The sequence below is a fragment of the Rissa tridactyla genome, chromosome 7 (genome assembly GCF_028500815.1).
Source record: "Rissa tridactyla isolate bRisTri1 chromosome 7, bRisTri1.patW.cur.20221130, whole genome shotgun sequence".
Lineage (NCBI taxonomy): Eukaryota > Metazoa > Chordata > Aves > Charadriiformes > Laridae > Rissa > Rissa tridactyla.
Window position 1 is genome coordinate 62,245 of NC_071472.1, and position 16,339 is coordinate 78,583.

A 16,339-nucleotide genomic window follows, 5' to 3' on the forward strand; every position below is an offset into this window, starting at 1 on the left:
ACGATGTGAAGAGGCTCTACGGAACCCCCTGAAACAAAATGTAGGACTCCACAGTCCCTGATATGAAGGGATTGTCGAGCCCGACAAGATGTATGCGCAGGAAGCCTGGCTTCAAGACCTAAGAACGTGACGATGCAGGGAAGAAGTCCCAGTCACAGAAGTGGGTCGTCCAGAAACTTCCAAGACACAAGACCAATGCATGCTTTAAGATGCTAACACAAGAAGAGCAGCAGACGAATAGTGCTATGCCCATGGATCCAAGCATTCGAGACCCTAAGGACGATGCTCGAGTCCTCATGCCATGCTCGTTGAGCTCAAAGATGACCTCGAGACCCAAGAAAGGGCTAAGATGCAGAACACGGACCACACAAACGACACAACAACACACACAGGCTGGAACTGCCCTGCCCGGGATGCGCTAGCGTCACACTGAACAGTAAGCCACATCCTTTACCTTCCCAAAGGAAACTGTGCCCCGGGACAGCCCTCCCCACTACGCTAACGTCAAGACCCCATTTTGCAATTCTCCATCTCGGCCCCTCTCCGGCACCTGACTCTCAACTTAACCTTTGGAGGCCTGGGCGGCATCCAAATCCATCCTTAAAGCAGTCCACAAAAACCAGCCATCTGATACATTCCTGCAGTCACCAGCTTCCTCCTCTTCCTCTCCAAAAGGAAAAGAAAAAAATAATCCCACAAAAGCAGCCACAGAACGAGCAATAAGCATCCTGAGAGGAGATGCCTCCTCCACAACACCGTCACCCTCCTGAAAGCCATACCCTGCACGCTGTGGGGGAAGGCGACAAGCCATCCCACACCATGAAAGACATTATACCTTACATCCCTCTTCCTTTCCTGAGAAATCCAAAAAGTCCATCTACAGCTGCAGACAAGATGCTCACCCAGTCCCTGCTAAGTGATCTCATCATCTGCCCGATTCAGACAAATTCTACTGGCATCTTACCTGGGATACAGCAAAAACAGTGAAAAAAAGAAACCAAATAAAGTTCCATCTTCAAAACAGTCAGGAATTCCAGGAAAACACACTGCACCTAGAATAAAGAAATCATACTGTTAAACCATCTCGCCGCCTCTGAACGCTCATTACAACATGACTCACCTGAAAAACCACAAGGAAGAGAAACAGCATACAAGACCGCTCTCTACTATACACGCTGCCAAACCTCACCTGGTCCTGAAGGTCTTACCACCTCCAACTTCTTACCTCCAATTCTCTAAATGGGATAACATCTCTGCCCAGTAGCTGAGCCGCCTCCAAAGCTGCAAGCAACAGAATGACTGGCAGAGCTCTGACCCTGGAGAAGCCCAGCAGCAGAGTGAGCTTCCCCAGCGAGGACGTGGTTCGTGGACCCTGGGCCCCACCCATCCCCCTTCCCACCATCGCCGGGGAAAGGGGCCCGGCCGACCTCCACAGGGCATGAAGTCTGCTAGAGGAGCAGCTGCTCCTTTCCTCACAGGCCTGAGAAGTACAGCATGCAAAACACAAAAACGGAGAAAGCAGCCCTTACAGGAAGTGATAATATGTGCTCTTTTACTACAGCTACATCACTTGTGTCAGCAATGGGACCGCGTAGAGAAGTAAACTTAATTAAACTTTTGCAGGGCGTAGATAGAAAGAGATACATGTCATGCTAACCTACATAGGAAAGTAGATCATTAAGCGCAATAACAGCCTTTTTATCAAGACTCAACATGCTTTAGCTTCCTTGTAAAAGAAACCCCACAATGGGTCATACAGCACATCTAGCACGACCACGCATATTACCAGATTTCTGCCAGAACTGTGTTCTGGATAGGACCAACAGTCAGAGCACAAGCAGAGGCTTGTACGCTGCCTGTAATACAGCGGCTGAGAAAGAACTGACACTCTGGGCCGCCGGTCACCTCGCACAAGTCTGCTCGGGTGCCCTACCTGTCATTGCTGTCGCAGTTTAGGCTGGGCATTAAAACAAGCAACAGATGCTCCCTTTTAACTTCTCTCCCAAGGGAGAAAAGAATGAGTGGGATTTATCGATTGAAAAAGAAACTGAACCGTAATGAAATATTAACGGAAAAATAATACCAAGAAAAGACACCAGTAACAAGAAAACAAGGAAATATATACAATATATACACAACGCGGTATCAAGCTCCCAGGATGACCATCGCTTCACTGGCAGGCACAGGGAAAGTCCAAGACTGGAGTCAGCAACGGATGGAAACTGGAGTCCGGATCTGGTTGCACAAACGCATGATTCGGGATCAAAGGATGACAAACGGACAGAGGAGTCATCGGATGCCAGCCATTGAAGTAGAGGTACTGACCCCTTTGATCCCTCTAGCTTATATACTGAGCATGATGAGGATGGGATGAAATACGCCGTCAGTCGGATCCGGGTAACCGGTCCTGTCCGCTCTTCACCGTGGCTGCGACCCCTCTACACTCTTCCGCTTCCAACCCTCCAACATGGTGTGCACAGTTACCTGACACAGGTTGTTACAGCAATAAGTATAAGCAAGAGCCTCTCCGCATAGCATCCCTTAGCATTAAGCGTAAATATAAGGTCTTCGCACTTTGGAAGCTGATACTACCTGAAAAATACATCATTATCTTCAGAGAGTTCAGTTAGTTAGAAGAGACTTACCTGAAAAGTAAAATTACTGAAAGGAGAACTGGTTCTGTTGTACCTCAGACCAGCACACTCACACATGGCTACACAACCTCACATTCACATGAAAAAAAAAAAAAAAAAAAGAGTACCCAATTGTATTCATAGAGGCGCCAGTCACATCTTCCCTCTAATACCACATGCCAAGCCACCTCTGTACAGCACTCCTCTCGGCTCCCCGCATCACCCTGCAAATCTCGTCTCTCCGCACCTAAAAAGAGAAAAAAAATAAAAACATTACCCTGATGCAGAGCAATAGCTTAATTTTAAAGGTCTTGTTTCTACTTCGGAACACTGTTCAATTAGATCCAACTACAGCCCGCCATCAAACAAAAAAAAAAAAGAGCCCACAAACATTACACCCCACACAAAGCAGCCTGAACATCTTTGAGATAGTATTTCCTTCGCTATCTATAGACAGCCTCTCCGACTTGGCTCTGCTTATGCCAACACCCACTAATGAAACACCCATGCACCCACACCCATGCACCCAACCTACTGAGAGCTAATCAATTCCAGATGACTACCCAACCTTTGCCTCAGTCTCAACAGATCCACATATTAACTATAGACTCTCATCACTATTCTGCCTGCTGTGAGCTCTGCACACCTGGGCAGGGGGGTTCCGAGCCAGACACACACACAATCACAGACCAAGACTATACAGAACGCTAAAAACAACGCGCCTCAAGGATGAGAGAAAACTCCCAGCGAGAAGGATGACACCTGGATCGAAGTCACCATCGGGCAAGAAGACCTGGAGACCGTGGTGGTGATGTGAAGAGGCTCTATGGAAGCCCCTGAAACAAAGTTTACAATGTCATCGTCTGTGATAAGAAGGGACTGTCAAGACTGCTAAGATGTATGCGCGGGAAGACTGGCTTCAAGACCTAAGAACATAATGACATAGGGAAGAAGCCCCAGTCACAGAAGTGGGCTGTCCAGAAGCTTCCGAGACGCAAGACCGAAGCATGCTTTAAGATTCTAACGCAAGAAGACCAGCAGCCGATTGGTGCTATGCGCAGGGGTGCAAGCGTTCGAGACCCTAGGGAGGGTGCCCGAGGCGCCACGCTGTGCTCCTGGAGCTCAAAGATGACCTCGAGACCCGAGAAAGGTCTAAGACGCAGAACACGGACCACACAAACGACATGACAACAGACACGGGCTGGAACTGCCCTGCCCAGGATGCGCTAGTGTCACACTGAACAGTAAGCCACATCTTTTACCTGCCCAAAGGGGACTGTGCCCCGGGACAGCCCTCACCACTACGCTAACTTCAAAGACCCCTTTTTACAACTATCAACCTCATCCCCTTGGCTCCTCACAGGCGCCAGTCTCTCAACTTAGCTTGCGGATGGCCAGGGGTCGGAAACCATCCTTGACACAATCCACAAAAAACAGCCATCCGATATCTTCCTGCAGTCACCAGCTTCCTCCTCTTCCTCTGCAAAAGGAAAAAAAAAAAATCTCAAAAACAACCACAGCACCAGCAATAAGCATCTTGAGAGGAGATGCCAACCTCTTCCACAACACCCACATCCTCCCAAACGCCGTGATGTTCCACTCGCCTGCTCCACACTAATTTTGTCACTGCAGCTTTGGCCTCCAGAATCATTTATGGCACCTAAGATACCAAGAAACACAACGTTACCAATGCGCTTATGTGAAATCACCAGTTCTGTGCTTCTCCTCGCTACTATCGGGCTCACCTCAAATGTGAGAGGCTAGAACAGACCAGACCCCATCAACACCCTAACCCAACTGCAAAACCTGTCTAAGACAGAATCATGAACCCGCCTCCCTTTCCCAGCCATCCCCCAGCACCAAAACGTTAGAAACCCCTTCTGTGTCTCCCGAGCCATCAGGGAAGGAGTCCCACTTCTTCTTGACAGATCTGCATATTAACTATAAACTCTCATCACTATTGTGCCTGCCCTGGACTCTACACACCCAGCCAGCGAGGCTCCGAGCCAAACACACACAGTTACAGGCCGATGCTACACAGAACACTAAAAACAACGTGCCACAAAGACGAGAGAAAACTCTCAGCAAGAAGGACGACACACGGACCAAAGTCACCGTCAGGCAAGAAGACCTGGGGGACCGTGACGATGACGTGAAGAGGCTCTACGGAACCCCCTGAAACAAAGTGCAGAACATCATCATCTGTGATAAGAAGAGACTGCCGAGACTGACAAGATGTATGCGCAGGAAGCCTGGCTTCAAGACCTAAGAACGTAATGACAAAGGAAGGAAGTCCCAGTCATGGAAGTGAGCCATCCATAAGCTTCTGAGACAAAAGACCAATGTACACTTTAAGCGTGTATCACAAGAAGAGCAGTAGCCGACTGGTGCTATGACCACAGGTGCAGGCATTCCAGACCCTACAGATGGCACCTGAGGCGCCACACCATGCTCCTTGAGCTCAAAGACGACCCTGAGACCCGAAAAATGTCTAAGACGCAGAACGTACGAGTGACACTACAACAGACACAGGCTGGAAGTGCCCTGTGCGGGACACGCTAGCGTCACACTGAACAGTAAGCCACATCCTTTACCTACCCAAAGGGGACTATGCTCCAAGACAGCCCTCTCTGCTACACTAACTTCAAAGACCCCTTTTTGCAACCGTCAACCTCATCCCCTTGGCCCCTCTCCAGCACCGGTCTCTCAACTTAGCTTTTGGAGGGCCCGGGGTTGGAAACCATCCTTGATGCAATCCACAGAAAAAAGCCATTGACATGTTCCTGTGGTCACCAGGTGTCTCCTCTTCCTCTGCAAAAGAAAAAAAAACTTAAAAGTAACCACAGCACCAGCAATAAGCATCTTGAAAGGAAATGCCAACTTCTTCCACAACATCCTCATCCTCCCAAACATCGTGGCATTTTGCTTGCCTGCTCTGCGCCGATTCCAGAGTCCGAGGCTGCAGCAACAATTATTTATGGCACCTAAGATACCAAGAAACACAACATTACCACTGCGTTTCTGCCAAGTCGCCAGTCCCATGCTCCTCCTTGATACTATCCGGCTCACCTCAAATGTGGACCTGAGCCATCTCCAAAGCTGCAATCGATGGAAGGACCGGCAGAGCTCTGACCCTGGAGAAGCCCAGCGGCAGAATGAGCTGCCCCAGCAGAGGCCATGGTTTATGTACCCCAGGCACCCCCCACCGCTCTTCCTCACAATCACCGGGGTAAGGGGCCAGGTAGACCACTGCAAGGCATGGAGTCCGCTGGAGGAGCGGTGAGCCATTCCTTGGTATTCACTGTAAGAGTCCAACCTTATCTGCTAGAAGCACATACCATCTAAAAAATAAGCTGTGAATCTCAAGGAATGCAATTAGAAGCTGAGCTATCAAGTATAACTAGAAAATTTTAATTCAGATTAACCTCAAACCAGGACACTTGCACATGGCTTCGCAACCTCAAACTTAAAAAACCCTAATGTCACATAAACACTGGTTGCATCTTCTCTCTAATACCACACACCAACCCACCTTCTTTCGCTACTCCGCTCTCCTCCTACACAGCTTGTCCCTCTGCATCTTAAAAACAACAATAAGAAACACATTACCCAGACACACATCAATGCTTAACAGTTCCAAAGGTCTTGTTTCTACTTAAGAATACCATCTAGAGTGCAAAGACAGCATGCCAGTAAAAAAACCAAACACAAACATTACGACCCACGCAAAGCAGCCTTAATAACTTTGAGATCCCTACTCCTCCACTACTGCTGAATAGCCCTGCCTACATAGCTCTGCTTTTCCCAAAGAACACTAATGAAACAGCTTTCCGCAGAACCTGCTGATGGCTACTCCAGCTGGAATGACCATACCACCTTTGCTTCAACAGTCTAGGCAGATCCACATATTAACAGTAGATTCTCATCGCTACTGCAGCTACCCCTGACGCTACGCCCCCAGGCAGGGTGTCTCAGAGCCAGAACACACACACACAAACCGACAGTACATGGAACACGTCTCAAAGATGAGAGAAAACTCTCAGCAAGAAGGATGACACCTGAATGGAAGTCATTATCAGGCAAGACAACCTGCAGGACTGTAAGTGTGACTTGAGGAGGCTCTGTGGAAGCCCCAGAAAATGTGTAGATCATAGCCTGTGACAAGAAACAACTATCAAAACTGAGAAGATGTAGGCCTGGGAAGCCTGCCTTCAAGACCTAAGAAATTAAGGATGCAGGGCTAAAAACAAAACCCACTCCCTGAAAATGAACTGCTAGAAGGCAGAACCGCTGGGAACAAAACCGCAAGTGGGAACCGTTCAGAGTTTTCCATCGCAGAAGACCGATCCACGCTTTAAGCTTGTAACTCAAGAAAATCAGCGCCTAAATACAGGCATTTGAGACTCTACGGATGGTGCCCAAGGTGCGTGCCTTGCTCCTTGAGTGTTAAGAGGACATCAAGACTGAAAGGTTTAAGACACAGAAGAGGCAACACAAACTACACAGACACAGGCTCTAACCGCCCTGCCCAGCACAACGTAGCATCATGCCGAAGACTAACCCGCTCCCTTTATCTGCCCAAAGGGGACCATTCCCGGACATCCCTCTGCCCTACGCTAACTTTAAAACCCCTCCCTGCAACTGTCAACCTCGTCTGCTTCCTCCAGGTCCTTCCCTAGCCCTGGCCCCTCCACTTAGCTATCAGAGGGCCAGGGGTCCAAAGCCGCTGTCAATGAAAGAATGATGTGTCAGCTATCTGGGACTTTCTTGCAGTCACCCGGTTCCTCTTCATCATCTGAAATAATAAAAAAAAAAGCAACCACACTAAACAGTGCTGGCAAGAAGTATCACAGAAGGCAACGCTGACCTCTTCCACAACTTCCCCTTCCTCAGAAGCGTAATGGCATTCTGCTCACCAGCACATTGCAGAGTCTGATGCTGTGGCCATCTCAGCTCCTCGCACCTGAGATACCAAGAAATTAGCATTAGATACCAAAATTAGCATTGCGCTTGTGAGTAATGACTGGCCCTGTGATCCTCCTCGCTACTGCCCCGGCTCACCTCAAATGCTTCTCTAATTCCAAAAGATGGCTTGCAGAGTCCCTACAAAACCAAACGTTAAATTCTTAACCGAGTCACCATATACTACTTCACTATGAGACACTGACATGGCTCACACCTGCCTCATCTGCTTGGCCCGCTCATCCCCATGTGGCTGTGCCCCTCTGAGCCTGCGTGCCGCACCTGACAAAAAAAAAAAAAACACCCAGACAGAAGGCACGAGCTGAGATACTGCCAAAAACCTCAGCCTCAGTGCAATAATTCTCATACCCCACTCATTTACCTTGCCCACTAGTCCACCTGGCCTCCATACTGTGGGGCTGCCACCTTGAGGCTTGCGCACCCCCTGTAAGACAGAACCGAAGGACTTTTAGAACTTTTCCCACAATACAACACCTGAAAGAGAACTGTGACTTCAGCCCTACCCACTGCTACTCACCTTGCCCCGCTCAGCCCCTGTGCCCATATCGAATATTGCCCATTGCTTCAAATCAAAAAAATAGGATACCACAGTGTAGTCATAGAACCACCGGGCACATCACCCCTCTCAGACCACACGCCAACCCACCTTCTTACCGCACGGCTCTCCTGCATTGCCTGATACAGCTTGTCCCTCGTGCTTCTGATAAACAATATCAAACTAATAACCTGAATGCAGAGCGATACCGTCATAATATGAAAAGTCTTGTTCCAATTTAGAAATACTATCTCAGCTCCAACTGCAGCCTACCATTAAAAACCCCACTGAATTTAAGGCCCACACAAAGCACCCTTGAAATCTTTGAAATGCGGTCTCCTTCGGTACTGCTGATCAGCCCCTCCCACATATCTCTGCTCTTCCCCATAAAACATTACTCTAAGTCATGTCCGTACAACATGCTGATGTCTACTCCAGCTGAGGCGACTGTACTGTCCTGGCCTCAGTCTAGGCAGATCCACATACTAACCGTAGACCCTTACCGCTGTTCAGCCTACCCCTTACTCTACATCCCTGGGCAGGCCGGCTCCGAACCAAACACACACAAGCACAGACCAACACTACACAGAATACTATAAGAAGTGTGCCTCAGAGATGAGAGAAAGCTCTCTGCAAGAAGAATGACACCAGGACGGAAGTCACCGTCGGGCAAGACGACCTGCGGGTCCCTGATGGTGATGTGAAGAGGCTCTACGGAACTCCCTGAAACCAAATGTAGAATGTCAGGGTCCGTGATAAGAAGAGACTCTCTAAAATGAGAAGATGTGTGCACAGGAAGCCTGGCTTCGAGACCTAAGAACATAACAACGCACAGCAGAAATCCCAGAAGTCCCTGAAAATGGACCGCTTAGAGAGAAGAACTGCTCATGCAACCGGGAACAACTCTGCAAAAGAAGACCGACTGGAAACTTCCCAGACTCGAGAGCAATCCATCATTTAAGCTTGTAATGCAACAAAAAAAGCTTTGCCCGATTGATGCTCTGCCAATATGTACCGACATTTGAGACCCGAGGGGCTGCGACCGAGGTGCATGCTGTTGCCCTTCAGCACAAAGGGCACCAAGGACATGGAGAATCCAGGAAGGTCTAAAACACAGAAGACAGACCACACCAACTACACAACAACAGACACAGGCTGGAACTGCCCTGCCCAGTGCAACCTAGCATCATGCCGAAGACTAACCCACTCCCTTTACCTGCCCCAAGGGGACCACCCCTGGAAACGCCTCTGCTCTATGCTGACTTTAAAACCCCTCCCTGCAATTGCCATCCTTGTCCCCTCCCTCCCCTGACCCCGCTCCAGTGCTGGTCCCTCAACTTACCTTTTGGGGAGTGGGGAGTCTAACTCCATCCTCAACAAAGAAAACCACAATCGGCCAACAGGATGAACCCTTCAGTCGTCAGGTTCTTCATTATCTACAAAAGAGTCCACACGCAACAGGGCGGTCAGTCAACAACGCATCAGCCAACACAGACCCTTCCTCCAACAACCTGCTCCTCTGAAGGCTCTGGCCTTCTGCTCGCTTGCACTGTGCAAACTCCAAAGTCAGATGCTGCAGCTGTGTCTGAGCTGGCAGAGGCAGGACACGTTAACAACCACAAAACAACAGAAAAACTGCAAAGAATAAATGTGGTTTTGTTACATCGGCAACAGAGGAATGCCAAAAGCGGCACCTAGGCAAAGGCCCACAAGCAACGCTGTAGGTGCCGCAGAGGTCAGCTGATGCTAGCTGATTGCCAAGCACCCTGTTTTCACTGGTCTATCAGGGATTGACGCAGGTAGAGTTTAACCACTGTGCTTCAGTCTTTCCCACAGCAGAGCAAGGGTCTCAAGTGTGTTCCTTAGGGTGCTTCTGAGCCTACAACAGGCCTCTTATAAGTCAACAGGTGTTCTACTTGTTAAGCACAGAAGACTGAATGCCACTTAAGATACAAATCTTTTTCTACACCCCACCCTTAGAGTGACCTCTAAGTCACTTGAGCATGTTTAGAACCATGCTCACCAACATTCCCTTTTCACCACCCCCCACAGGCTATCTTTGGTTGTGCCATCTAAGAGACCAAGACAGAGAAAATAATCATTGCACTTAAAGTAATCACCAGCCCCATGCACCTACTCTCTACTACCCTGCTCACCTCAAACACTCATCCGGTTCCATAGGCTGCCCGCACATACCTGAAAACCGAAGACAAGCACTCCACTGAGCTGCCGGACACCGATCGTACTAAAACCACCTGACCTGTTTGAGTCCCTTATCAGCATGTGGCATCACCCCTCTGAGCCTGGGTGGGGCACCTGCAAAAACCCAAGCAAGACGGTACATGCTGAGATACTGCCCAAATCCATAGCCTGCGTGCACCGATTCCCTTCTCCAGCCCCTTTACCTTGACAGCTTGCCGGCCCATCCTCCATCAGTTTGGGTTGCTGCCTGAAGGCTTGCACGCCACCTGTAAAATCCACATCAAACGGGTTGCTTAAACCTTGACTCACAATACAACACCTGAAAAAATAACTGCAACTTCAGCCCATCGCTTACCTTGCCCTAGTCAGCCCTGGCAGCCAAATCCAATATCGCTTCAAGCTCCAAACTGAAAAAATACATTACCATACTGCAGTCATAGATCCACACATCCCATCTTCACTTTGATACCACCCACTGACCCCCTTTGTTACGATGTTCCCCTCGGCTCTCCTATGTTGTTCTGCACAGCTTGTCCCTCATGCATCTCATAACTATATCAAACCAGTCAGCTGGATGCAGATCAATACCTTCATAACACTGAAATTCTTCTTCCTATTTAGAAAGACCACCTTGGCTGTAACTACAGCCTAACATTAAAAAACCCCATTAAGCCCCACACAAAACAGCCTTGACATCTTGGAGATGCAATCTCCCTCACTATTGAACAACCCCTCCCACATAGCTCTGCTCTTCCCATAAAAGATTAATGAAGAACCTGTCCACACAGCCTGCTGATGACTATAAAAACCTTTACCTCAGTCTAAGCAGATCAACATATTAACCACAGACTCTTATTGCTGCACCTCCTACTCCTGACGCTACACACCCAGGCAGGGCAGCCCCAAGCCAAACACACATATATGCACAAACCAACACTACACAGAACACTACAAACAACGTGCCTCCAAAACGAGGGAAAACTCTCAGCAGGAGAAGTGACACTTGTGAAAGAAAAATCTCATCAAGAAGAACGCACCTAAATGGAAGTCACCCTTGGGGAAGAAGGCCTGCGTGCCCCTGATGGTGACGTGAGGAGGCTCTAGAGAAGCCCCAGGAAATGGGTAGAATGACATGGCCCAAGACAAGAAGTGACTTCCAAAACTGAGTGGACATATACACAGGAAGCCTGGCTTCAAGACCTAAGAACATAATGATGCATCTCAGAAGTTTCCAAATGACCCACTTACACAACTAGGACTTCTTCCCTGCAAGACCGATCTACACTTTAAGCATGTAACACAAGAAGAGCAGCAGATGATTGGTGCTACACCCACAGGTGCAGGCATTCAAGACTGTAGGGATGGCACCTGAGGCACTATGCTGTGCTCCTGGAGCTTAAAGATGACCTCGCGACCCGAGGAAGGTCTAAGACACAGAACACACAAACGACATGACAACAGACACAGGCTGGAACTGCCCTGCCCGGGATGTGCTAGCATCATGCTGAACAGTAAGCCACATCTTTTACCTGCCCAAAGGGGACTGTGCCCCAGGACAGCCCTCACCACTACGCTAACTTCAAAGACCCCTTTCAGCAACTGTCAACCCCATCCCCTTGGCCCCTCTCGGGCACCAGTGTCTCAACTTAGCTTGCGGATGGCCAGGGGTCGGAAACCATCCTTGACACAATCCACAAAAAACAGCCATCCGATATCTTCCTGCAGTCACCAGCTTCCTCCTCTTCCTCTGCAAAAGGAAAAAAACCCATGAATCCCCAAAGCAACCACAGCATCAACAATAAGCATCTTGAGAGGAGATGCCAACCTCTTCCACAACACCCACATCCTCCCAAACGCCGTGATGTTCCGCTCGCCTGCTCCACACTGATTCTGGAGGCCAAAGCTGCAGTGACAAAATTATTTATGGCACCTAAGATACCAAGAAACACAACATTACCAATGCGCTTATGTGAAATCACCAGTTCTGTGCTCATCCTCGCTACTATCGGGCTCACCTCAAATGTGAGAGGCTAGAACAGACCAGACCCCATCAACACTCAAACCCAACTGCAAAACCTGTTTAAGACAGAATCATGAACCTGCCTCCCTTTCCCAGCCATCCCCCAGCGCCAAAACTTTAGAAACCCCTTCTCTTCTCCTGAGCCATCAAAGAAAGAATTCCACTTCTTCCTGACAGCTCCTGCCCTCCGTTGGCTGGCTTGAGCCCCTGCATCAGTCACTCCTTGGGAGCTGCTCTTCCAAGCCCTGCCCTGTGTTCAGCAGTCACCTCCTATCTTGTGTATTACTACAGACTCCAGGCTCTACTACAAATCCATGAAATCAGTGAAACCCTGATATGATCTACCAGGGGCCTGCCACAAGCCAGAACAGCTCTAGGGCCATTACGATACTCTGCATACCACGGGGGAAGAAAATGAGCTGTCCCATACCCTGAAAGGCAACATGCCTTACATCCCTGCTGCTTCCTCAAAGCGCTAAAATCCAATGTATATACACATACAAGACATTCATCTTAACTCCTACTCAATAATATTATAACTGGCCCAATTAAGGCTAATAAAAACAATTACTAAGAGTGTTGTACAAAACTAGAAAAAACACAGAATTCTATCTTCAACAAAGTGAGGAATTACAGTAAGACACACAGCACCTGGAATAACAAAAGAAGAGAGACATACTATTAAACCACCTAGCTAAACTAAACACTCATTGCAAAACCACTATTCTGAAAAAAAAAAGCCACACAAGAAAAGTAACATATGAGTCCATTTTCTACTATACATGGCATTAAGCCTTACATTAGTTGAAAAGTCTCGCCTCTAATTTCTTACCTATACTAGTCTTAATATTAAAAGAGAGCTACTCAAACAGCTGAAAAAGCTCCAAAGCTGCACTTTACTTAACAAACCACAGAGCTCTCACCCTAGAAAAGCCCAGCAGCACAACGAGCTCCTGAGCCCAGGCTGTGGCTCATATACCCCGGGCCCCGCCCACTGCCCTTCCCACAATCCTCTGGGTAAAGGGCGGGGCCAACCCCCCAGAAGCATAGAAGTGCCCAGAGGAGCAGCATGTCTTGTTATTTGCCTTAAGTTTACAGTGCGTGAGGTAGCAAAGAAGGAGAGTGACCTTTACTAGAAGAGATACCTACTGTTTTACTACAACTCTATCTATTGCATCAACAACATGACCAGGTAGGCAATTAGATTGGGTTTTTTTTTTGGAACATAGATAGAAAAAAACCACCACAATTTATGTACTGGAGTATCATTTAAAAAAAAAAAATCCCAACATATTACTATGGGCTTATTCTTTGTTTCTAGTAAGACCATGTGTGTTACTGAGCTTCTGCCCATATTCTGGATGGGACTGAATGACAAAACAGAATCAGATTCCATGAGAAAACATTCTCAACAATATCTTCCTCTGCAAAATAAGTTATTTACTCCAAATTAGCAGTAATGTTGAGTCATACTGATGATCTCTTTTTGACTTATTTACTCAACAGTGCTACTTCAGTCACAAAAGACAGAAAGCAACAAAAAAGCATGAAAATATAAGTAATGTACCTGAAACTGCATAAAGTACATTAATTAATATCTAAGTAGCTAGAACAAAAATAAGTTGTAAAAGGCAACAAAAATAATCATGGCAGATATATTGATAAAAGTAGATAACGGCTAATAAAAGATCCAAGCCTCCAACCGACATCGTTAGGGTACCAGATACAAAATAGAAACATAATATAACGCAGAAACCAAACAGAGTGCTCTAGAGCACAGAGATGCCTTTGGAAAAGGCTCTGGCAGAATGAGAGGCCTTGTCAGAGAGATTAGAGAGGTCCCAAAGGGGCCAGAGAAACCAAAGATGTCTTGGGATATGATGAGCTCAAAAGGGAATTGAGCAAAGATATGGTTGCCCTCAGGGGACAGACTGCAAGTGCACCAAAAAGATGAGAGGACCAAAAGACTGATGGGGTTGATGGTTGTGGACTCTGGAAAGGTTCTGCGGGAAAAAGAGGGGTTCAAAGTGCCCTCCGGGACTAAAACAGGGCTCTGGGGCATAGGGGATGTCTCATGAGAGCTCGGTGATGGGAGCGGGAGAGTACCAGTAAGCCTCAGAGATAACAAGGCAGAACTCTGAAGGGGATTTTGACAAAGTACAGATGATGTTAGGGGGCCGGGGACAGAATGAAGGCATCCTAAACAGCAAAGGGGAAGTTAAGGGCACTCTGAAGAGTGCAAAAAAAAACAAAATCAAAAGGGAGCTGAAGTGCTGACAGTGCTGTGGGGTGTGAGAAAGGACTCGGAGGACACAGCTTTAGAAAGCAGGGGCATTATGAGGGGGCAGGGTAGGAAAAGAAGGCTCAGAGACGCAGCGAGGGCTTAGGAGTCTTGGGAGGGGGTCTGGGCAAACTACATGAATGAATGAGAGAGGAACTGAACAGAGATGCCCTCGATGGCAGAGAGAAACATGACGGGGCGCCATGTAGCAAAGAAAGATGAGAGGCTCTGATAGAACAAAAGACATAGGGAGGTGAAATGCTAGGAGAGGCTGTGGAGTTTGAGGAAGGTCTTGGGAAGCTTCGTGAGGGTGGAGAGGCGTCGAGTGGGGCGGGTAGACAAAAGAAGGCTGGGGAGGACACGGAGGAACTCGGATGATCATCTGAGGGGAGTATGGATGTTCCCATGTGGCCGGGGACTGAACACAGGAATCCTAGATAGCATAGAGGAACAAATGAGAGCTCTACGACTCAAAGATGGACCCACCTAAAATGCTACGAGATGGATGTGGAGGGCCAGGAAACTCCTGGGGGGCATTGTGACCAGGAGAAGAAAAGTCCCGATGGAGCCAGACAGACAGAAAAATGATAGAATGCGTGATGATTAAATCCAGGGGGAATCTGAACTGAGTAAATGTTGCCTTGGAGGCCAGGGAACTAATAGAGGCAGGGCTAGAAGGAGAAGACGACAGAAGAATGGGGCTGGGTGTTGAAGAAGAGCCCGGGAAGACCCTCCTGATGAGCAGCAAGGTTCAGACTGGACTCCCTTGCTTTCTAAACTCCTTCTTGGAGAGGAGTCCGGGTGCGGCTGGATCCAGTCTTAGCCTCCAACTGTAAAGGACAATTCGGACCTGGGTTCTGTCACAGAGTCGGTTTAATACAGCTTGAGCTGGGTACCTCGGAAGAGGGACCCCCTCAATACTTTTCCTGTGCTTTCTAAAGCCTCAAAATCTATGACGTAAGCAGTTTGTGCCCCTGTTCACATGACAAGCGTGTGTCTCATCTCTGATAAAATTGTTCAGCCGTTACGTGTCCTCTTTGACTGGAGTTTTGGTGCAAATGCTTTTACCTTCTGACCTGGTTTTGTGACCTCTTTGTCACATCTGCACCTGTATTTTATCCTCCTCCTGCTGACTCGGGATAGAATGGTCCCTTTCTTCATTTCCAAGAATTAGAGTTCCATTTCCTTTGATCATAATGGTCACTGTAGTTCCTAATGTTAAGCATATAATCTTCCTTAATGTTACTTATACAATTTCATTGTGTTAGTTAAGTTACAATGTATCAAAGTAAAACAAAACTACTATCCATCCTTCTAGGACTAAGGAGGAGTTCAGCCAAAGTTTGCTATGTTGCTGGGTTACATCTTGCAGGTAAGGCTTCGCCAGTCTAGGTGCTTATGCTAAGCAAAACTTCAGTGTCGGACACCGGCTCACAGATATGGAGTTGGGAAGCCTTCTGAGGGAAAGAGAGGGGTGTGCGAGGTCCACGACAAAGATGAAGATGTACTGAGGGCAACCCTGAAGGCATCTATAGCGGTTGTGACACCATGAGAGGGGTCCTGAATGGGCCAGAGAGACCAAAGAAGGTACAGGGACATGAGGAGGAAGTCCGGGGGGGACTGCAATGGAGTACAGACGTCCTCAGGAGGCCGGGGACCAAATGGAAGCATCCTAGGTGGCGCAG